Source organism: Tenrec ecaudatus, chromosome 18 (genome assembly GCF_050624435.1).
Source record: "Tenrec ecaudatus isolate mTenEca1 chromosome 18, mTenEca1.hap1, whole genome shotgun sequence".
Lineage (NCBI taxonomy): Eukaryota > Metazoa > Chordata > Mammalia > Afrosoricida > Tenrecidae > Tenrec > Tenrec ecaudatus.
In genome coordinates this window covers 11,515,173-11,538,679 of record NC_134547.1, presented here as the reverse complement: position 1 = coordinate 11,538,679, position 23,507 = coordinate 11,515,173, and the positions used below count along the sequence as shown (strand labels likewise).

The following is a 23,507-nucleotide window of genomic DNA, read 5'->3' as shown; positions in this document are numbered from 1 at the left end:
GTGGCGGGAAGAGAGAGAGCAGGAGGATGTTGGCTTCGATAGTTCAAGCTGCCGGCTCAGTAACAGTCAGCCCGGTGTTTGTCAGAGGCCACTTTTTAAAAATTAATAAATCTTTTTATTGGGGCTCATACAACTCTTATCACAATCCATACATACATCAATTGAGCAAAGCACCCTTATACATTTGTTGCATCCGTCATTCTCAAAATTCGCCTTCCACTTGGGTTTCTGGAATCAGCTCGGTTTCCCTTTTTTTCCCCTCCCCCTCCCTCCCTGTTGCCCCCTTTCCCCGGGTCCCTTAATAGTTTATAAATAATTATTTTATCTTATCTTATACTGCCCGGCGTCTCCCGGTCAGAGGTCACTTTCAGGCAGCACCGTGAGGGGAGGCTATCGTGAGGAACAATGTTAATGATGAGACTAGGATTGGGACTCACCTGCAACTCCCAAGGGTGAAGGCCTCCCTCCACCCCAGAGACCCAGCCTGCCAGGCTCCTTACTAGATGAGAATAAAGGATTCATCCGTAGACACTCCCTTCCCATTCTCTGCTCCCCACAGTTGTCTCCATAGGTTTGCCTATCCAGGCTTTCATATAAAACAAAACAAAAACATACAAAATCAAGACAGAGCTCATACAAACAGCCCATCAAGGACGGAATGAACCGGAGAAACACGTGGATCGAGAACAAAGCAGAAAATGTTCAAAATGGGAACTATGATGCATTGGATCGAGAGGGAATCTAATGACAAGGTATCACGTGTTGACGGACCTACCCCGGCAGGCATCCCCCTTACATGTGCTCTCTCTGACACCAGGCTTTCCCACCCCTGCTCCACAGAGGCTTTGTCCTCAAGAGGGATCCTGGGAGTGGGTTTGGGCTTTCACTGCGCCCCTGGGGCGTAGAGGCTACAATGGGGACTGCTAAGCACGCGGTCAGCGGCTTGAAACCAGCAGCTTCCCCGAGGGAGAAAGACTTGGTTCATGTGCTATTCCTGGAAAGAGTGGCCATCTCAGAAACCCACAGGGGCAGTCCTGCCCTGTCCGCGAGGGTCACTAGGACTTGGAAAGGACACGGTGACAGTGAGCCGATCATCCATCGCCTTCTGCAAACCAAGTGCTCAGAAGATAAGCTCACAGGCGATCCCGCCTCGGAGTGTGATCTTACTATTTACAATCCTTGGATCGCATAAGCAGGGGTGCTTCTTCCGTGTGGACTTACTTAGCTGGCAGCTCGCTTAGATGACTGCTTGTCTGAAGACAAGGCTTGAGAATCCCAGGAGCTTTTTTTTTTCTGGTAGCCACTGGACATCATCTGCTTTCTTCATCACTCTTTGCTGTAGTCCCCATATCTTCCGTGATCTCTTCCCAAGGCTGAGCATCAAGCAGGGCCATGGCACAGGAGATAATTCTTCTGAGATTAGAGCTACGATTCAGTGCAAGCTCAGGGCCCAGATAGCTGTGGGTTCTCTATGCCCCTGGTTCACTTAACAGACGTCGTTTTATTGAGAGACTTTTATTGAGAGACGCTATAAATGATCCCCGGGGGGCACGTGGTCGTTCTATTGATAGGAAGATGAATCTAGTCAATGGGTTTAGAATTTAAAAAAAGAAGAAAAAAGAGAAAAAGAAACGATACGTGTAGAGGACAGTTGCTTAGACCAAAAATACACGGATTGTTGATCTGTACGCATCTAACAACTTAGGTGACTGCACACCATTTTCAACGAGGGTTGAATATAGGGAAACACTTCCGACATGCTCCCTGTGAAAGTTTATTGTGCCAGCCTGGCTGAAAAACACAAGTAGGATTAATTGAAGGGCGGAGAGATAAATGGCTCAGTGACCCTCGCCTTGCTAATTCTGTGCCTTAATTTAAAGGGTACACTACCTTGGGGCGCCTAGTGTGTGGACTGTGTCGCTGTAAGTTAAGGTCCCTTTAAGCCCACACCATTGGAATGTTCGTCTCTGGAGCTGGGGACTGACATTTGGTGATAGTTGGTGACCTGCCTTGCGGTTTGCTGCCTGGGTATATATAGCCCAACTCTCTCTACAGAAAGGGACTGGCGGCTCTCAAGACTTAAAGGACTGCTAGTGTCTCACTGCTTTATAATTTATAATTTAACTGTTCATTTCTTGTATTATCTATCTGTATATAAGTTAGCGGTTCATTTCTTGTGTTATATATCTATCTTTATAAATATATTTATATATGATTACTAGCGATCTGGTTTTGTCTCTCTAGAGAACCCTGTCTAACACACTCCCTGACAAAGGCAGGACTGAACTACACGTGCCATCAAAAGGCAGAGGGAGGATGGAAAAAGCACAAGCAGGGTGGTCTTCAGTTGCCATTTATTGAGCATCCATGGGGTTTTGTTTTGTTTTCCCCATGGGGGGGGGTTTGGTTGGTTAATTTTTTGAAGCTGATCAGGCCTTTCTTCTTAGTCAGATTTTATTTTATTAATAGTATTTTTTAAGTTAAAAAAACTATTTAAAACAACTACCTTGGTGTGCAGGAGGGGGGGTTGGAGTGGAGACCCAAAGCCCATGTGTAAACCGTTGGATATGACCCCCGGCAGAAAGGTTACAAGGAAAGGATGATTCAACCAAGGTGCAGTCTAGCACTGGGGAGGCACACATCATTCCTCTAGTTCCTGAATGCTTCCTGCCTCCCCACCCCCACCCCCATGGCCAGCTCTACATGACAAATCTGGCTAGACCAGAGATCACACATGTGTACAGATAAGAGTGCTCGACACATGGAATTCAGGACAGATAAACCCCTCGGGAACAGTAGTGGGAGTAGCGATGTCATGAGGGTAAGGGGGATAGTTGTCTGGGAGAGGGAAGAGGGAGAATGGGGGAACCCATCACAAGGTTGGTTATATAGCCCCGCCCCCCATGAAGGGAACGAATAACAGAAATGTGGGAGAAGGGAGACAATGGACAGTGTAATATACAAAATGATAGTAACAATATATAATTGATCAAGGATTCATGAGGGTCGGGGGGTGGGGAAGGGAGGGGGCAAAAGAGGAGCATATACCAAGGGCTCAAGTAGAAAATGTTTTGGAAATGATGATGGCGACATATGTACAAATATGCCTGATACATCATTTTATTTGGGAACTTACAGATAGCATGACATTCCACGGTTCAATCACACCAAGCAGTATTGTACAATTGCCACCACAATCAGCTTCAAACCAGTTTCTTTTTTCTGGAACTCCTTGATATCAGCTCCCCTTTATCTGCTCCATCCCCGACTATACCCCCTCAGAACCCTTATTATTTTCTTTTCTATACTAGTTTGTTCGTTGGCATTTCTTACACAATCCAATATATCCATTCACATACCATTCTGTTATCCGATCCCATTGAGTGGCGTTATACAATCATCAATGCTAAGAGCTCCCCCTTCCCTGCCACACTCTCTTCCCGTGCCCTCAGGGAGCCATTACTCCTGTTACTGTTTCTGAAGGGTTCTCTATCTTGACTTTCCTGTACCGAACGATCTTAAATATACAAAGGAACAGACGCAAATCTAACATACCTAGCGAGGCAAAACAAATAAAGACCATAATAGTAAAGGGAGGAAGTATTAAAGAACTAGAAGATGGTTAGGTGGTTCGTCGGTGCCACACTGCACCCTGGATTTACCATGCCCCCGGTCAGATTTCAGAAGCTCTATGGAAACCCCTCCTCCCCACGTCACCCTGCTGGCATTTAAAACAGAGTGGCTACGGCATAGCTTCCCCATCATAGTCACATGCAAGTTACCCCAGTCTAGTCTACCTACACAGACTGATTGGCAGGTGACTAATAACAGTAGCTAGCATTTATTGAGACATTTAATTCTATTCTAGGTGCTGAACAAAGCCCTTTGTCTGTATTGAATGCTCAAGCCAATTAGTTGGACTCTATTATTATCCTCATTGATGTATTTTTTTTCTAATGAGGTGAATAATTTTTTTAAAACCCTACAACAAAACCTTTGCCATTTCTCTCTTTTTTGAAAATTTATTTTGTAATTTTTAACAGTTGTATTGGCACATGCTTCACATAGCATAGAACCAATCATTCAATCAGGTCAAGAAGAGTTGCATAATCACATCGATCAGTTTCAGAATACTTTCTGCATTCTTGTAGCACTTACCATTTCAGTAAGTCTCTCGATATTTCTGGCATAATTCGTTGGGATCATTTATGGTCATCTTGTTGTATGACCATCAATTAGGATCCTTGTTTTACAGAACAGGGAGTAGAAGGAACAGAGAGGGGATGTGACCTGCCCAATGTCACACAGCCTGCCAGGATTTCAACACAGGCTTTCTGCCTCTGTCTACCCTGGCTCTTTTTTTTGTTTTGTTTTTTTTCATTTAAGGTGTCAAATTTATTGAAATCGTTCTTGATATGTATTTTTTTAACATTTATTAGGGGCTCATACAACTCTTATCACAGTCCATACATATACATACATCAATTGTATAAAGCACATCCATACATTCCCTGCCCCAATCATTCTCAAAGCATTTGCTCTCCACTTAAGCCCTTTGCATCAGGTCCTCTTTTTTTTCCCCCTCCCTCCCTGCTCCCCCCTCTACCCTGGCTCTTAATGGAAGATCATCGAAGGTGTCTTTTCTTTGGAGTTATGTCCGTAAGATCATCTGTGGCTTGTATTAACCTAGATTTCCTAGAGAAACTAAACCAGGACACACACACACACACACACACACACACACACACACTTTATATCAAGAAAGTTATACCAAGGAAGTGGCCCAGCCCAGTTCAGCTCAAGTCCATGGGGGTCAGGTGTTAGCTGGAGGCCCCTCCAGGCTCATATAACTGCCAGCCAATGAAGCAGGAAGGCTAAGCAGGAAGCAGGGTGATCATAAGACTGTGGGCGCAGTCTTGCAGGTTCAAGTTCAGCAAGAAAATTCAGAGTATGGACAGCAACAAGGGTCAGCAGGTCCTAAAGCCAGATGCAGAGTCCACGCCAGCCAGAAGTGAAGAGTGGCAAACGAGAGATCAGTCCTCCGCAATCTCGCTTATAAATGGGCCACAGCCCCAGGGGGACATCATTAAGTCCTGATTGGGAGCTTGCATCCACCTATACTTTCACACAGGCACATCAAGTTGACATTAAAAAAAAAATCTAAGCATCACAGTCCACCCCTTGTCCGTTTGGCATCTGTAACAACTCGCTAATGATACAGAACCTCTTTCTGCTACCAGCCTTGGAAACCACAGGGGACAGTTCTTCTATTCCGTCTCACAGGGTTCCTCTGCATCATAATCGACTTGATTGCAGTGGGTTTGGGTTGGTTCACAAGGCCCCAGAGAGGAGCCGAGATCTCACATTGGTTCTGGGACACGATGGGCTGTTTGTTCTGCCTGGAATTGATGGCAGTGAGCTAGAGTGAGAGCACTGGGCAGTATTCAAAGCTCTGGTCTGTTACCCGGAGGACCGGAGGTTTGAGTCCACTCAGAGGTGCCTCGGAAGAAAGGCCTGGGAATCGACTTGCAGAAAAGCCAGGCACTGAATGCCCCACCAAGCATAGTCCGACTCTGACCTCAGGGGGTCGCCATGAGTCAGTATTGACCACCCTCGGCTTGTTAATGTTGGGGTCATCATGTCAGATTCTGAAGCACAGGAGGGTGCCATGAGTCTGTGTCGATTTGGCGGCCTCTGGTTCATGACTGCTGGGGGTTATCGTGGAAGAAGTCACTAGAGTGATAGGTGATGCCACTATGGATGAGCCTGGAAGCCTCAGGAGAGACTTCAAAGCCTTTGTCCCAGGGCAGCAGGGCCATCTAAGGATTGAGGCAACAGAGTGACCCAATCACATCTAGGTCTTTCTTTATGAGAAGTCTATGCCCTCTGACACATTTGGAAGGGGGTGGAGCGATGTGTACCAGCTTCCTGGAAAGCCATTAAGCAATAGGCAGCCACAGTGGGACTGCCTATGATACCCTTTCACAGAGCAGAACAGGGGCTGATTCCACAGCTCTGGGGTCAGTGGTAAGGCAGAGGTCAAATCACACCCCCCATATGGGAGGTAATGGGGTTCCATTCCCAGCCAATGCACCTCATATGCTGCTATGCTGCTGAGCCCCTTGCAGCCAAACTTCTGGACCAAGATGAGCTCACTAGGAAGAAAGGCCTGGCAGTTGACTTGGAAAAACACACACACCCAAAACCAGGTAGGCACAGGTATACAGCAATAATAAGTAAATATTATAGTAAAATCATAGAGAATAAGAGAGATAAATGAGAGATTGAAATAACGGAGTCAGACACATTCCATGGTAGCATGCTCACCTCATCTCCTCTTGGTAGTACAGGGCAGGAGAGAGAGAGATTTATTGCTAACCAAGGCTTATATATCTTTGGGGGGCATGCAAACCCCCTAATTACAGGTAAAGACATATGTCTCAGGAAGGGGTTCTACTATAGGTACTACAGTCATGGGAGCGGGATGAACTAGGGGTGTACACACTATAGGAAGGGGAGGGACTAAAGGTACACATGTGACAAGAGGGGCGGATCCTAGATTCAAGATGGCGGCCTAACCTTGATTGCTGGAGACCTGATTTAGCCCAAGCGTTGAGGGGAAGCAATCCACTCTCCTAAACAGCAGGGAATGAGCCTACCTATTGTGGGAGAAACAATGGCGTCTGCTTGCTCTGGATGGCCAGAGTCTTCAGGGAGATAACGTGACAATCATCTACCAGTTGTTTCAAGCAGTGTCCTAGGTCTGACATCTATATTTGGGGGAGTCAAGGCGGGGAACAGTTTTTTTGTGTCCCACACTCACTGGTCAGCTAGAGGCAAGTGGAACCCCCGAGCCACCCTTCAGGTCTAACTCAGCCCAGTGGTAGAACCCATCAATCGTTGACCAAATGGGTAGCATTTACCCAAAGACAAAGTTCAGCTGGTTATAAGGGAAGGAGGATAAAAAAAAAAAAGGGAAGGAGGAACGGAACCAGGAAACACAGGAGGAAGTGGGATAAGCTTGAAGGCACCTTGTTGGGGGGGTAGTCATTGAAACAAAATGTGTATGAACGGTTCAAAGTCAAACTCATGATGTCAAAAGAGTGAGTAAAATAATGAAGATAGTCACACACACACACACACAGAATGTTGGCCAGCAGTAAACTTATGGATCATGTCATCACCACTCATCGTGTGCTGGTCCTGGACTGGGTAGTACGTTGCTCCACTGGGCATGGGGTCAGGGAACACCGGCAACAACATTGAATACCTGAGCTTCCTAAAGTGGGTGACATCGCCCCCTGGAGGGCCACTGGAGTACTTCAGGGTGTGTGTGTGGGCGGGGGGGATTTGCTGCAAAAGCAGATGGTGTTGGGTGCCACAGAGTCCGGTCTGATTCCTAGCCCCCTGTGGACAACAGAACCAAACGCTGCCTGCTCCTGCACCATCCTCACCCATGGGTGACGTTTGAGCCCGTTGCTGTAGGCGCTGCCTCAAGCCGTCCCACGGAGGGTCTTCTCCTTCTCCACCAAACACAAGATGCTTTTCCAGGGACTGGTCTCTCCCGATGATGACTTGTCCAAAGTGAGCCCACGTCTGACCATCCTCTCCTCTAAGGAGCATTCTGGCTGTACTTCTTCTGAGACAGACTTGGTCACTCTTCCAGCAGTCAACGGTACCTTCTAGATCGGTGGTTCTCAACCTGTGGGTCGCGACCCCTGGGGGGGTGTCGAAGGACCCTTTCACAAGGGTCACCTGATTCATCACAGTAGCAAAATGACAGCTAGGAAGTAGCAACGAACCTAATTTGATGGGTGGAGGGCATCGCAGTACGAACTCTATGAAAGGGTCGCGGCAGAAGGAAAGTTGAGAACCGCTGGTCTAGACCAGGTGCACGTGGCACCTGGGCAATGGATACTTCCGAATTGTTGCCCAGGAGCCATGTGCAAACGAGTCCACTGAGAATTCCGGGGCTTGGCTCAGGTTCAGTCTTCAACGTGACACCTTCGCTTCCTCACACTGTGTAGAGGTCTTTTGCAGCAGACTTGCCCCGGGTTTCCAGGTAGATCATTTCAACGTATGCCTCCCTCTTCCCACGGCTGACTTCTCTCTGTCGACCTTTGTATCTCTTGCCTGATTTGAGGACACCAGTCAGTCAGGATTCACACCCAGCCCACTCTGGTGGTGGAGTGAGTTAAAGCAATGGGACTGTGGTAGTTACATCATCTGGTGTCAATGTGCAGATTCAGCGTGGAGGGGTGGAGTCTAACCTGTCAATCAGGATATATAGCCAATGAGGCCTCTATGGGGGCCTGGACTTCTCCTGAGGATTCTGGGAACTCCTGTATTTCCTCCTTGGAGGCTGGTGGAGACACACTCTGTCTCTCAGCTCACTCCCTGTGAGGAATCCCTGTGGAAAAGACACATGGAAAGAGATTGATGGAGCTAGACCCTGGAGCCGGCGAAGCCATGTGGAGACCCCTGCCAGCACTGAGATGCTTACAAGACTTCCCACCTACTGGCCTGTGATCCTCCAGCATTTGGCGTCATTGCATGTGTTGCATGAGTCTGCAGTGGACTCTGTAGAGATTGGTATCAGACATATGGGCTAATATTAGACTTATGGACTTGATCTGGACTGGGCTGGGATGTTTTCTCAATATTCAACTGCTCTTGTATATAAAGGTCTTTCTTTTTTTCTTTAAAGCTCTTTCTTATACACATATGTGTGTTTATGAATCTGTTTCTCTAGTCTACCCAGATGAACACAGGGAGGCTAGCCACCAGTCCGCAGTTGGGACCCATCAGCCTCAGGAGAAAGAAGAGGCTGTCTGATCCCATAGAGACTTGAAGTAACCCACGGGAACAGTGATACCCCGTCCTTTAGGGTTGCCATGAATTAGAATCTACTCGAGGGCAGTGAGTTTGGTTTCATAGTTTACCCCACTATGCGCTCACGTGGTGAACCTAACTGGTAACATTTTCAAAGACCCTCTTTCCAAACAAGGTCACAGACACAGGCACAGATGGCAGGACTTGAACACAGCTTCTGGGGTGAGGTTTCTGAGGACATTCTCGTAGGGTGTGTGTTGGGCTGCATGATCTAGAGCAGTGGTCCTCAACCTTCCTCAGGCCTCCGCCCTTTCCTCCAGTTCCTCATGTGGTGGGGGCCCCCAACCATAACGTGATTTTTGTTGCTACTTCATCACTGCCATGTTGCTACTGTGATGAATCGTCAGGTAAATATCTGATAAGCAGGACGTATTTTCTTTTTTTTTTTTTAAGCAGGATGTATTTTCACTGTGACAAATTGAACATATTTAAACATAATTAAAACAGATGATGGATCAGCAAACAATACATAATTATATATTGCGAAATATTTATGTGTTTTCCGATGGTCTTAGGCGACCCCTGAGAAAGGGTCGTTCGACCCCCAAAGGGGTCATGACCCCCAGGTTGAGAACCACTGATCTAGAGAAACACCCCCCATCTACATGCAAGAAAGCACTTAGTATTCAGAAGCAAGTTTACGCCAAGAAGGTGTCCCAGTTCAGTTCAACTCAAGTCCACGGGCCCTCTCCAGCCTCATGCAACTGCAGGCCAAGGATGCAGAAAGGTGAAGCAGGTGGCAGGGAGATCACAGGCTGGTGGGTGCAGAGACACGTGGATCCAAGGTTGATGGAAGCAGGGCAGGGTACTGACAGCACTCAGGGACCGGCAGCCCACATGAGGCCACTCCTGGAGGCAGACACTGAGCCAGGGAAAGCCCAGGGAGGAGGAAGGTGAAGAGGGAGAGAGAAATCATCCTTGTTAGATCTCGCTCTTATACCCAAGGCCACACCCCCAAGGTAGTGTCATCAAGCTCCCGCTTGATTGACAGGCTGAACTCTGCCCCCCGCTAGGAGTGTCTAGTTGACATAATATCTAAGTACCACAGGAGGACAGTCTTGCTGCCCTGGAAGAATGAACAGGTGCATTTTCAAGATGAAAAGCAATTCCTTTCATGACCTTTGCCTCACCAAAGTTGGTTGTTTTCAAACTTCATCCTAAAAAGCATCTATGATCATCCTGGCTCCTTCGAGAAAGCTTATCAAGATGACCCCTTTGGGAATCCCAAACAGATTCCAGAACCTTCTGGACTGACCGAGGCTCCCTTGGAAGCCACTGTTTTGATAGGACCTGCATGTCACATAGGGTCACATGCTGGGCTGCTACCCTCAAGGTCACCAGTTCAAGACCACTGGTTTCTCCGTGAGAGAAACATGTGGCTTTCTACTCCCATAAAGAGTTACCGCCTTAGAAAACCCACAGGAGCCATTCAACCCTGCCCTATAGAGTCAAGTCGCTCTGAATCAGAGTCAACCGGATGGCAGCGAGTTTGGTTTGGGTTTGGTGGAGACATGTGCAGGACTGAGAGGGCTCATGGGAAAACATCCGCTGGTCACAGGGACACGTTTCCACCTTTGGAATCAACCTGGGGCTGGATAGCTAAGACTTTAGTAGCAACACTCTCTAATTGATCCTTGAATGTTTGAACCAGTGAAGCCAGGATTCAAGCGAGTGGCCTTGCCTTTCTGGGTGCCAACCGTGTTCTACCATGGACCAGGTGTGGTCTTGCACTTTTTTCTATGGCTCTCTGTCCTCATAAACTTTCCGAGTTCTCCTTCTCTGACAGGTTTCTCACATCACCTGTGGCTCCCGCAGGCATGACCAGCCGACGCAGTGAGCACTGGGAGGCCTAGAATCCTTGGAGGACTTGGAAAAGTGTTTCTCAGTCTGAGCTCAGATTAGACAGGCCATCTGTGTTAGTCTGGGTAGACTAGAGAAACAAATTCATTGACACTCCGATATGTGTCAGCGAGAACTTTATATCAAGAAATAATTATGCAAAAAATAGTAATAGAAAGAAATAATTATGCATCAATAGGACAACTCAGCCCAGTCCAGATCAAGTCCATAAATCCAATATTAGCCTATAGGTCCGATATCAGTCTGTGAATTCCTCTTGAGACTCAGGCAGCAGATGCAATGATGCTGAATGCAAGATCTCAGGCCAGTGGGTGGCAAGCCCTGGGGATCCAGTGGTGGTGGAAGCCGACAAACAGGGCTCTGGCTGCCATCAGTGTGGCTTGCAAGAGAGTGTGTGTCCCACCTCCAGGGAGGAAGACCAGAGTTTCCAGAATGCTCAGGAGAAGGCTGAGCCCACATAACCGTCATTGGCTATGACCTCATTGACAGGCTAGACTCCACCCCTTTGCTCAAGTGGACAGGAGATTATTTAACCCCCACAGCATCTCTGGAGGAGATGGGTGCCCCTAGGGTCCTGAGCAGAGGAGAGTGGAGAGAACCTTTTCACAGTCCCACTCTTGCGGGCCTGTGTGCCTTTAATGATCGACATTTCCCCAAAGGTTCTATAAAAAGCCCCTGCCTCCGGCTGTTGTGGAGAATGGGATGTGGGGGTGGGGGGTGGGGAGAGGTGACCTGGCCTCCAGAAGGTCAGAGCAATGATCTGGGGCCAGGGATCCAGCTGCCAAGCTGGTCACGGTTGATCTGTTCCGGGAGAAATGTTCTGGAAGGTTCCGGAAGAAGCTTTTGGAAAATGCCGGGGAAGGGAGGCCTGTGCCTCCCAGGTCCGGTAGGTGCAATTGTACAGCGATAAAAAGTAAAGATTTTAGTAAAGTCATAGAGAGCATGAGAGATAGAAGTGAGATTGAAATAATGGAGTCAGACACATTTCATAGTAGTATGCTCACCTCAGCCCGGCTTGGTGATCCACGTGGAGAGAGAGAGACCGGAGGCATGAGAAAGGGGGAGGGAAAGGAGGACAAGGGGAAAGGGAACAAGGGAGAGAGGACTGGAGAGGTGAGGGAGTTGATGAGAGGCCAAAGGGCTCGTTATTGCTAATCAAGGCCTATATACCTTTGGGGGGCAGGCAAAACCCCCTAATTACAGGTAAAGACATATGTCACAGGAAGGGGTTGTGCTATAGGTAATATAGCAATGAGTGGGGGACAATCTAGGGATATACACACAACTGGAAGGGGAGGGATTGGGGTACACATGTGACAAGATGGGCAGATCCTAGATTCAGGATGGCAACCTAACTTTGGATGTCACTGAGCAGGTTGGACCTGTTCTCTGGATCTCCATAGAAACCATTATCAGTAGGGTGTAAACTCCACCTACAGGGACCAGACTAATGATCACGTGCCTTTAGGAAGAAGTAGCCCATTGTCCTTAACAGCAGAGAGTGGGGCCCTACCTGTGGTGGGGTTGTCTGGCAACTGGCTGCCTTCAGGGAGGTAACTTGACAATCATTTACCATTAGCTACAAGCTGTGTCCTAAGTCTAACATCTATTTGGGGGAGAGGACTTGGAAGAAATCTTTCTGTTTCCCACACACAAGGTCATGCGATGAGGACCTCCTCCCCCTCCTCCTTTGGCCCTTTCTCTTCTCTTCCCTCCTGCCCCCTCCTTCTGCCCTTTCCCTCTCCCCAGCACAGTGGTCTTCAGAAGCCCCCAAGTCAGTCCATTCTCATTCCCAGCCAACCCTAAGGACAGAGGAGGCCCCTTTCCAACACTATCCATCTTTACAGAAGCAGCCTGCCACGCCTTTCTCCCATGGAGGGGCCACTGGCTTTGAACCACCGATCCAGCAGGCCCAACCTTTGGGTTAGCTGCCAATGCCGAGTCCACCGTGTCCTTGTAAAACTCACCACCATGGAGTCCATGCCAACTCGTGGCGACCCCATAGGGCACGATAGAACTGCCCCTGTGGGTTTCTGAGACTGCAACTTGTTATAGGAGTAGGAAGCCCTGTCTTTCTCACGAGGAGAAGCTGGTGGTTCTGAACTGCTGACCCTGAGGATCTCAGCTCAACTTGCTCCAGACACCCCCCAGCCCCACCACATACCCCAGTCTCTCTCAAATACCAGTTCCCTCTTCCCTTTGTAAGATCTCTCTCCGGGCTAGAATTACACCTCGGTCCTTGGCTCCATGAGCGAGAAAGAATTCACGCCGAAGCCTGGCTCATGATCCAAGTGAGTTTTATGAGAGTTAGAAGAAGTTTCAGGTTTTAGGAGGCACTCATAGGATTCCTCCCGACCATGCAGCCTGGCAGGGACTGCTCGGCGTCACGCAAAGATCTCTCTCTCAAGTTCTCCTCCAAAAAAAAGAGATTGTCTCAAGTTCTTTCTCAAGTTCTCTCCCCAGTTCCTCCTCTCCCCCTGGCTCCTGCCTTTTCAAGGATTGCAGGGGGAGGCGTGGTGGATGACCCAAGGGCGACCCCATTGGCTGGATTGCAATCACCTGACCCAAGTGGGCTGATCCAGGTTTAATGCCCACCCATGCCCACCGAGGGAAAACGTAGGCCTTTGTTCTCGTGCTTGGCTCTCTTGGGCATACGTCAATGGACATCCCATGCCTGCATTTCTGCCTAACACCTTCACCTTCATCTGGGAGGTTTTCCTGGGACTTCCCACTCCTGGCCCTGGCCGAGATGGCTGTGGATTCTGCAGTTCTTGTCTGGGCTTTCTTCCTGTCCAATAACAAATATCCCTCGGGCACCAGCTCTGTGTCCGGCAGCCTGCTGGGGTTCGGAGAGCCGAGGGTGGCTCAGCAGAGGGTGGGGAGAGCCTACACCCAACGGGGAAGGCGGAAATCCAGGAATCTACCAGAAGTAGAGAGGAGGATGGCTGAACAAGATGTTAAACAGAAACAATCGCCCCAACGCCTTCCCAGGGTCAAACAGGTGCTTCTTGGAGTCTTGGGGCAGGGGGTGAGGGGTGGGGCTGGGCGTGTAATTTCTTTCATTTGCTCTAGTTTCCGGCCGAGAATTGTCTTAGGATGCCAAAGAGACCCTGGTCTCATCTTTGATGGAAGGAGAAACATTTTTAAAGTCTTCTCAGAGATAATGATGTCAACACAAAGACATGATCATCCGGATGAGGGAGGCCATTGGCAGGAGGTCGACATGGTGTCCGGGGATTCCAGAGGGGACGCTAGTTAAACAAGGCATGGAGGCAAGGAAACCATCACAAATCCATGATTGGTGGTAGATCAATACAGCCTGGTTATAGGAGCAGCAACAGGACCTTGATTGGGATGTGTGCAGTGGGTTAGATAGAAGCGCTTGCAAGATCACACCAGGGCCTTCCAACTCGGCAGTCAGGGTGAGAACATGCCTGTGACTCTGTCATGCTCCGTACTGTCCCCCCAAGGAGCCTTGGTGGTATAGTGGTCACGTGTTGGCCTGTTAACCACAAGGTCAGCAGTTTGAAAGCCACTAGCTACTCCTCTGGAGAGAGATGAGGCTTTCTACACTCATAAAGAGTTGCAGTCTCTGAAACCCACAGGGGCAGTTCCACCTTGTCTTAGAGCAGTGGTTCTCAACCTTCCTAATACTGAGACCCTTTCATACAGTTCCTCATGTGGTGGTGACCACCCCAACCATAAGATTATTTTCATTGCTACTTCATCACTGTCATTTTGCTCCCGTTATGAATTGGGTGACCCCCCCTGGTCGTTCGACCCCCAAATGGGTTGCGACCCACAGGCTGAGAACCACTGCTTTACAGGGTCAGAAATTTGCCTCTTTCCCCGGAGGAACAACTGGTGGGTTTGAACCGCTGACCTTGGGGTGACCAGCTCAGAGTAGCCCACTACGCCACCAGGGCTCCACACCTACACCCAATGCCCCTTCAATGTCTTATCTAACCTTTCAAGTTGCTGTTTTGAACTTGAACTCCCATTGAGCCTCCAGATCTCCGAAAAGAGCTACTCATGGAGGAAGACTGCTTTTCTCTAGTCCAGTGAGATGATTCTTTGGTTTTTAGATGACATCACGGGATGGTTTCACCCACAGGTTTAAAGATGTCACCCAGGGCAATGATGGTAGGGAATCATCCAGCTTCCATGGCTCCAGAAAGTCTGGAGTCTAGGGGAGAATTTGGAACTCTGCTCTGGAATTTGGAGTTTCCCCCTCCCCCTTTTAGATCAGGATGTTTCATCCACATGGTCAACACGGACACACGGCCAGGCACCTGCGAGTTCTCCCGGTCTCATGTCAAAGGAGGCAGCTGTTTGTGGCTGAGCTCACCTTTTCCTCCGAGGACGGACGCAACTTCTTCATCTGTTGCTCTGGGCAAGTTAGGGACTAATTATAGTGCCTCGGGCGGCTGCTTGCAGATGCTGAAGACCTGAGGCACCGTGTCCCAAATGAGTAGGTAGAACGGAACAAGGAGATAAAACGGAAGCTCGAAAAATCTTTTTAGGACCATTTACTGGGCTGTCTCGTGAAACCATGACCCTAAGACCCCAAACCAAGGAAGGACACAAGATGGCGGTGTTTAATTATTCATGAGCAGGCACTCTTTATTCTCTTTAGGGTGGGTGGGTGGGTGGGGAGTGCCTTTGTTGGAAATCCAGCTATCCCACCTGCATCCATTCAACCTTTCACAGGTGTGCAACTCATGGACAACTGTTACAACCGTCGGCCTCTACAACTCACCCCTTAACCGGTGTGATTTTTCTCCCCTCCTCGCCATTAACTCTCTTTCTTTAATTTCACTTCATTACTCCTGCCCCTCAACCACTAAATCGCTGCTATCGAGTCAATTCCAACTCGTAGCAGCGCTGTAGGACAGGAAAGCATGTGGGTCTTCTGAAGCAGTAAATGTGTGTGTGTCTTTTCCTAATCATTTAATTGGGGCCTTGTACCGTCCTTATCGAAATCCATCCATCCATCCATGTGTCAAGCACATCTGTACATATGTTGCCATCATCGATCTCAAACCATTTTCTTTCCACCTGAGCCCTTGGTATCAGCGCCTTATTTTTCCCTCCCCCCCGAACCCTCCCTTCCTTATGAACTCTTAATAATTGATAAATGATCATTTTTTCATGTCTTCACCCACTTTTCTGTTGTCTGTCCCCCTGGGAAGGGGTTCTATGTAGATCATTGTGATCGGTTCCCCTTGTGTTTGTCTGAGTAGACTAGAAAAACAAATCCAGGGAGACTTATATGCATATAAAAAGGTTTATATACAAAAGCAATTGAATATGAAGAAAACATCCCAGCCCAGTCCAGATCAAGTCCATAAGTCTGCTACTAGTCCATATGTCCGATACCAATCCATGAAGTCCTTTTCAGGCTCACGAAACACACACAATGACGCCGAATGCAGGAAGATCACAGGCCAGTGGGTGGAAAGTCTTGTGGCTCCAGTGGCGGTGGAAGCATCTCAGTGCTGGCAGGGGTCTCCACGTGGCTCCTCCAGTTCCCAGGGAACAGGGTCTATCAGCTTAGTGACATGTGTCTTGTCAGTAGAGCGTCTCTTAGGGAGTGAGCTGAGGGACAGTGTGTCTTCCACCTCCAAGGAGGAAATACAGGAATCCCCAGAATTCTCAGGAGAAGGCCACGCCCACACAGAGGCCTCATTGGCTATGAACTGATTGACTCCACCCCTTTACTCTTAATCCTTTTAAGTCCCAAACTGACACCAGATTATGTGATTACTACTGCCCCCTCTCCCCCCGACTCCCTCACTTTCCCCTTACCCTCCTGGTATTGCTACTCTTATTATTGGCCCTGAGGGGTTTATCTGTCCTGGATTCCCTGTGTTTCCAGCTCTTATCTGTACCAATGTACATGCTCTAGTCTAGTCGGATTTGTAAGGTAGAATTGGGGTCATGATAGTGGGGGGAAGGAAGCATTTAGGAACTAGAGGAAAGCCGTAGGTTTCATCGGTGCTACACTGCACCCTGACTAGCTCATCTCTTCCTTGTGACCCTTCTGTAAGGGGATGTCTAGATGCTTACAGATGGGCTTTAGGTGAGGCTGTAACTCTTTACAGGAGTAGAAAGCCTGGTCATTCTCCTGCAGAGAAGCCGGTAACCTCCAACTGTTGAGTTTGCAGCCTAACACGTCACCACTAAGCCACCAGGGCTCCCTCATACACAAAAGGGCTTCAAAAAACTCTTGGAAAAAGGAGATCACAGGTAGTGGAAATGGATGTGTCGCAACAAAATGTATATGAATCCTGCGATAGAAAACCAATGTTCTGCTCTGTAAACCTTCACCCAATTCACAATAAAAAGCTTCTCCCAAATAAATTTAATTAACAATTTTAAAGTGTGTGTGGGGGCATGATAATGGAATGTTCCCACGAACTTTTTGAAGCCCCTGCATGCATGTGTACAATATATATGACATACGTGTACGGGTATACATTATGACTATATAATTTTTTTAAAAACTCATACTCAGTGCAATCCAGTCTGTGCCAACTCATAGTAACCCTACGTCAGGTTAGATATCCTCCCTGTAGGTTTCCAGAGTTGTCAATCTTTGGAGCGGCTGGAGGCTTTGAACTGCTGACCTTATGGTTAGTAGCCCAACTCATAACCACTATGCCAGCATGGTTCCCCTCCTGTCCCTGGTAATTATTAATACACTTTGGCCTCTCTCTATTTGCCTTTCCTAGATAAGTGATGCCTTGCGGTATTTTGTCCTTTTGGGATTGACTTCTTTCACCCAGCACAAGGTGTTCAAGCTCCCGTGATGTTTGTGATACGTAGACTTATTTTGCCAACCCGGCCAATCACAAAACGTAGGATTAATCAGGTCACAGTGTGATTGGAGGGCAAAGAGATAAATGGCTCTGCAAGGCCCGCCCCATCTCTCTTGCTCACTGTTGATCAGACCAGCATGCTGCTGCTTTAGCTAGTTCTCGTCCTCAACCTGTGAGCTTCACTACCTCTGGACCAAACCAACCCATGCATCATGTTGCTAGAGCTTGAGGTTCCTTCAGGTCCTGCTTCACCACGCTGCTGGTGCGTACATCACTTGAGCTTGAGGTTGGTGGATCTTATCACCTTGCATTGCTTGAATTCCATATCCCATCCGGCCCTGTCGCTAAGCTCTGGAGCTACTGAGTGTGGCTGACCCACCCTGCTGTTTGCTGCCTGTGGGCAGACTCTGCCTGCCTTGCCCCATAGAGGACTCTGTTGTCTGCTTCCTTGACCTTAGACCTGGCAACCCATGTGAGTTGAATAACTTCCAATAGATTAACTATTCCAGGGATGTGAGTTGAACTGAACCCTCTGTACTGCTCTGTGGACTAATTAGCTGCTATATTCCTTCTTCTTCTTCTTTTAACCAGGACAATTAGCAAAGTTTTATTTGCTCATTTTTTGCATTTGAAGTATTCTTCAATAACATCCTTGGCTTGAGATTCTTTGCCACAGTCCTTAACAACCACACAACTGCAACCAACCACTTTCCGGGTTTTCCTTCTCTATCAGTTTTGCAGAGGCCCACCCACTCTCCTAGTTTCTTGTTGTCATCAACCTTAATGAGGTTGATCTGGTGTTCAGCACACAGGGCCTCCACCAACTTGACATACATCGGCTCATCACAGTTGGATGCAAGCACACAAAGATGAGCTTGGCGCTTGTCTAAGGCTTTGGCAGCTTCGCGGATTGCACGTGCTAGGCCATCATGGAGGAGGGCGCTCTTCAGCACCTCTTGTAATGCAGTGTGAACGTCCATTACACCTCCAGCAGCAATGCCTTCCTCGGCCATGGCGGTAGGTTACGGGTGGGACCGAATCTTGAACACACCGGAGCCTCCGCCTCCGCACAGCTCGGCGGGGACAGGGAAAGAGCTATATTCCTTCTTGCTGTAGAAGAGGATACACCTATCCATATATACACACACACATATATATGCAATCATACATATAGTCATTTTGACATGGTTACGTACGATTATATATGTGATCTATGAACTTGGTGGTGGTTTGTCAAGCATTTGCAGTTGTTGAGGGTGTCATCTTGCTTGGGTCCACAACCCACGCTCACAAACACAGCAGTCAAGACATCAAGCGATGCATTGCGTGGGCGCTATCTGCTGCACAAGGAAAGCAAGGATGGTACTGTGAGGACCAAGGTGCACTGAGCCCAAGGCATGGTCTTTCCACCTGCCTCCGAGGCGGGTGAAAATCTAACCCGGAATAAAGCAGACCGAAGAAGAATGGCTGCATGTTACTCAAAGGACAAGCCGACCTGTCTGGGAAGAAGGACAGGTAACGACGGTGAGACTCTGTCTCACTTACTTTGGACAGGTTGTCAGGAGAGGCCTGTCCCTGGAGGAGGCCACTGTGCTTGGCAAAGTGGAGGGGCAGCGGAGGAGGGGCAGGCCTTCCAGGAGGTGGATGGGCACAGCGGCTGCAACAGTGGGTTCAGCCACAGGAGCCCTGGTGAGGACGGTACGGGACCGGGCCGGGAAGGTGTGCCTCCCACCTGTCTCGGGGGCTTGAGTAGGAGCATGCGCAGTTTGGAGACTTCATAGGTGTTCAATGGTGGCCTGATTTCTTTCCAACCTCCTCTATGGGGGCCTCTGCAGACATGGGAGGGACACACGCCCACCTGCTGTCCTAACATAGTTGTCTTCTTGTGATTGGCTCATGGCAGGTTGGGTTGCGATCCACAGGGGTCGGCAGTTCGAAACCACCAGCCGCTCCCGAGCGGGAAAGGTTGGGCTTTCTTTTTTGTAAATTATTTTATTGGGGGCTCATCCAACTCTTATCACAATCCATCCATCGTGTCAAGCACCTTTGTACATTTGTTGCCATCATCATTCTCAAAACATTTGCTTTCTACTTGAGCCCTAGGGATCAACTCCTCATTTTCCCCCTCCCTCTCATACCCTCCCTCCCTCACAAACTCTTGATCATTTATAAATTTTTTTTCATGTCTTACACTGTCCGATGTCTCCTTTTACCCACTTTTCTGTTGTCCAGGCTGGGTTTTCTTCTCCAGTAAGCAGTGTCAGTCTCAGACACTCACAGGGGGCACAATGAGTTAGCATTGCCTCATGGCAGTGAGTGAGTTTCACTTCACTTAAGCATGAGGGAGCTTCTCCAGGTCTGTCCATGCCAGGCAGTGCTTCCTGGGTGTGTGCGTCCGGGTAGACGAGAGAAACAAAGTCATAGACACTCATGTGTGTATAAGAAAGAGCTTTAAAGACAGAGTAATTGTATATTAAGAAGACATCCCAGCCCAGTGCAGTTCACATCCTTAAGTCTGATATTAGCTGACATGTTCAATACTAGTCCCTAAATTCCTCTTCAGACACATGCAATGATGCCAAATGCAGGAAGATCACAGGCCAGTGGGTGGAAAGTCTTGTGGATCCAGTGGCGGTGGAATCATCTCTGGGCTGGCATGGGTCTCCACGTGGCCCCTCCAGCTCCAGGGCTCTGGCTCCATCAGCCTAGCTCCATGTAGTTTGTCAACAGGAAGGTCTCACAAGGACGGAGTGTGTGCCCCGCCTCCAGCGAGCTATTTATCTCATTAGCACCTCCAAATGAGGTCATCAAGCTGTGACCTGATGGACAGGCTAAACTCTACCCCTTCACTCTTCATAGTCTCAAGTTGACAACAGATGATGCAACTGCCACGCTGGGTTCATCCTTGAATTCCAAGCAACCATGTACAGGATTCTGTGTGTCTGTGCCAGAGTCTCTCGATCCACTCCATCCTGGTCGCTGGCCCCTGGCTTTCTTTCATGTGGCATCTGTCCCCCATCGTTGCCGGCACGCTTGCTTAGTCTCAAGTGACATTGATTTCAGACATACCCGGCCCATCCTCACAAGGTCTCATCCACTTCCTGCTCCCTGGAGTTTTTCCTCTCACTGGGTCCTCTGCTTCCCCACTCAACTTCAAGGGCAGGGCCAGTCACCTCTGCCTTCTATCCCTCCTGGCCTCCCTGCACCCCATGCCTCTTCCTGAGCCAGGACCCAGCCAGACACCCACACTGGCTTCAGCCCAGGGCTTTCCTCCCAGCCTTAAAGGGCCATGTGAGGAGGCCCGCCACCTGGGAGGGGCCGCAGACCCCAGGGAAGCTCAGATGTGGCTCGATCTGAGGGAGGCCAGGCCTCAGACAGCTGGTGGTTCTGGGGAAGACTGGGCTCAGCAGGTGTGAGCATACTGCCCGGGGGAGCAGGGAGGACTTGGTAGGGTGTGGAACCAGCAGCCAGCAGGCTCCCTATGGAGCCACACCACCACTACACAACTTCCCCTGGGGTAAGAATCATGGCCCCTGGCTTCCTGGGCTCACAGACACAATCATGCACTATGTCGGTCTGGCCAGGGAATTCCTGGGCCATGGACTTGACTAGGACTCAGTGACCCTGCAGGACGGGATGGAATTGCCCCTGTGTGTTTCCAAGTCTGGAGCTCCTTATGGGGTCAGAAAGCCTCGTCTTTTTTCAGAAGAGCAGCAGATGGGTTTGAACCAGCCCTGTTTTGACTGGCTGGCTCTGTTCAGGCTCAGGGTGAGGGCCTCCAGGCGAGTCCACGTTGCCAGTGAGAGGAGGAGGGTAGGAGGGGGTGATCAGGACGTGTCCTTCCCCTTCCCGGGCTGCAGACTCGTTCAGACGTGCACGTGGTGACCACACCTCTTGGGTCCACACCCTGTGGGTGCCAGTGTGCCGGTCTCCTGGCCGTTGGGAGATTCGCCACACTGTGTCTCTGTGGGCAGAGTCTGTGCGCTTTGAAAGGCCCCAGGGCTGTGACGCAGAACAGGGATGGGGCGTGAGGCCGGAGCCTCCGTGCTGACGGTTTAGCTCTCTTTCCGGCTCCGGCTGCTATTTTTGTCCCACATCATGCTAATTCCACCCGGAGAGTCTCTGCCTGGAGCAGACCTGACCATCCTGGCCAGGGGGACGGGGGTGGGGAGGGTGATGTGGGTCGTCATGGCATCCACTTCACTAGCACTTTGGCCTGAGAGGAAGGCTTGGTACCTGTCACCATGGAAACAGCCAGACCCACCACCTGGAGGGAGAGTACCATCAAACTTCAGGAAGACCTGCTCTGCAGGGAGACGCTTGCTCTGCTTAGCAAGCTGGGCAGGACCCCTTCTCCTTGGAAACCTTGCAGGATGGTACAACTCCCGCTCCGCCATGCCAACCACAAACCCAGCCCCCTGCCATCAAGCCAATTCTGATTCCTCGTGACCCTACAGGACAGAGTAGACCTGCCCTATGGGATTTCAGACACGTCAGTCTGTCTGGGAGCGCATGGGCTCATTTTTATTCCCAAAGAGGAGCTGGTGGGCTTGAACCTGGGACCCTGCGGTTAGTGAAAGCCAAATGCATAACCCACAGCCCAACCAACCTACCCACCCGCCCACTCAGGCTTCACCCAAATCCGCCATGATGGGAACTGCAGAGCTCATGCCCAGGGGCAAGCCATCAGAACCCAAACCAAAACCAAACTCACTGCCATGGAGTGGGTTCAGACCCACGGAGACCCCGTGGGGCGGGGAGAATGGCCCCTGTGGGTCTCTGAGGCAGTCCGTCTTTGGAGCAGCTGGCGGTTTTGAACTGCTGACCTTGTGGTTAGCAACCCAACTCGTAACCATTATGCCATCAGGGCTCTGTGTGTGTGTATGTGTGTTACATCATCTGCTGTCAAGTTGAGACTATGAAGAGTGAAGGAATGGAGGTTAGCCTATCAATCAGGTTGCAGCTTGATGACCTCATTTGGAGGTGCTAAGGAGATAAATAGCTAGTTGGAGGCGGGACACATGCTCACTCCCCGGGAGACATTTCCGTTGACAAGACACATGAATCTACCCTGATGGAGCCAGAGCTGTGGAGCTGAAGGAGCCACGTGGAGACCCACGCCAGGGCTGAGATGCTTCCACCACTACTGGATCCACAAGACTTTCCACCCACTGGGCTGTGATCTCCCTGCATTTGGTGTCGTTGCATGGGTTCTGTGGGTCTGAAGAGGAATTGATAGACTGGTATCAGACATATGGGTTAAGATCAGACTTAAGGATTTGAACTGGACTTGACTGGGATGTTTTCTTAATATATAATTGTTCTTTGCTATAAAGCTTTTTATTTTCTTTTTAAAATCATTTTATTGGGGGCTCATACAACTCTGATCACTATCCATCCATCCATCCATCCATTGTGTCAAGCACATTTGTACATTCGTTGGCCTCATCATTCTCAAAACATTTGCTTTCTACTTGAGCCCCTGGCATCAGCTCCTCATTTTTTTCCCTCTCTCTCCCCTCCAACCCCTCCCTCATAAGCCCTTGATAATTTATAAATTATTATTATTTTGTCATGTCTTACACTGTCCAATGTCTTCCTTCACCCACCTTTCTGTTATCCGTCCCCCAGGGAGGAGGTTATATGTAGATCCTTACAATCGGTTCCCATAAAGCTCTTAGACAGAAATAAGTGTCTATGAATATGTTTCTCTAGTCAACCGGGACTAACACAGTAATGCTTTCTTCACACAAACATTTTGAAAATTTTTACTGCTCCCGCCCCCTCCCCTCAACATACACACACACACACACACACACACACACACACACACACTTTAAACTGGTTGGTCCACAGATCTACGCAGCCAGCCCCTCAGGAGATGTTCAGGCAGAAAGAAGCCGAGAACAGTGAGAGAGACATGCCCAGAAGGCT

General features: G+C 49.2%; 1 pseudogene; it reads right to left on the bottom strand.

The window, feature by feature from the left end:
- Nucleotides 1-18,188: 18,188 nt before the first annotated feature.
- LOC142432199 (small ribosomal subunit protein eS12-like) lies at nt 18,189-18,662 on the bottom strand (annotated as a pseudogene).
- Between the last annotated feature and the right edge of the window lie 4,845 nt (nt 18,663-23,507).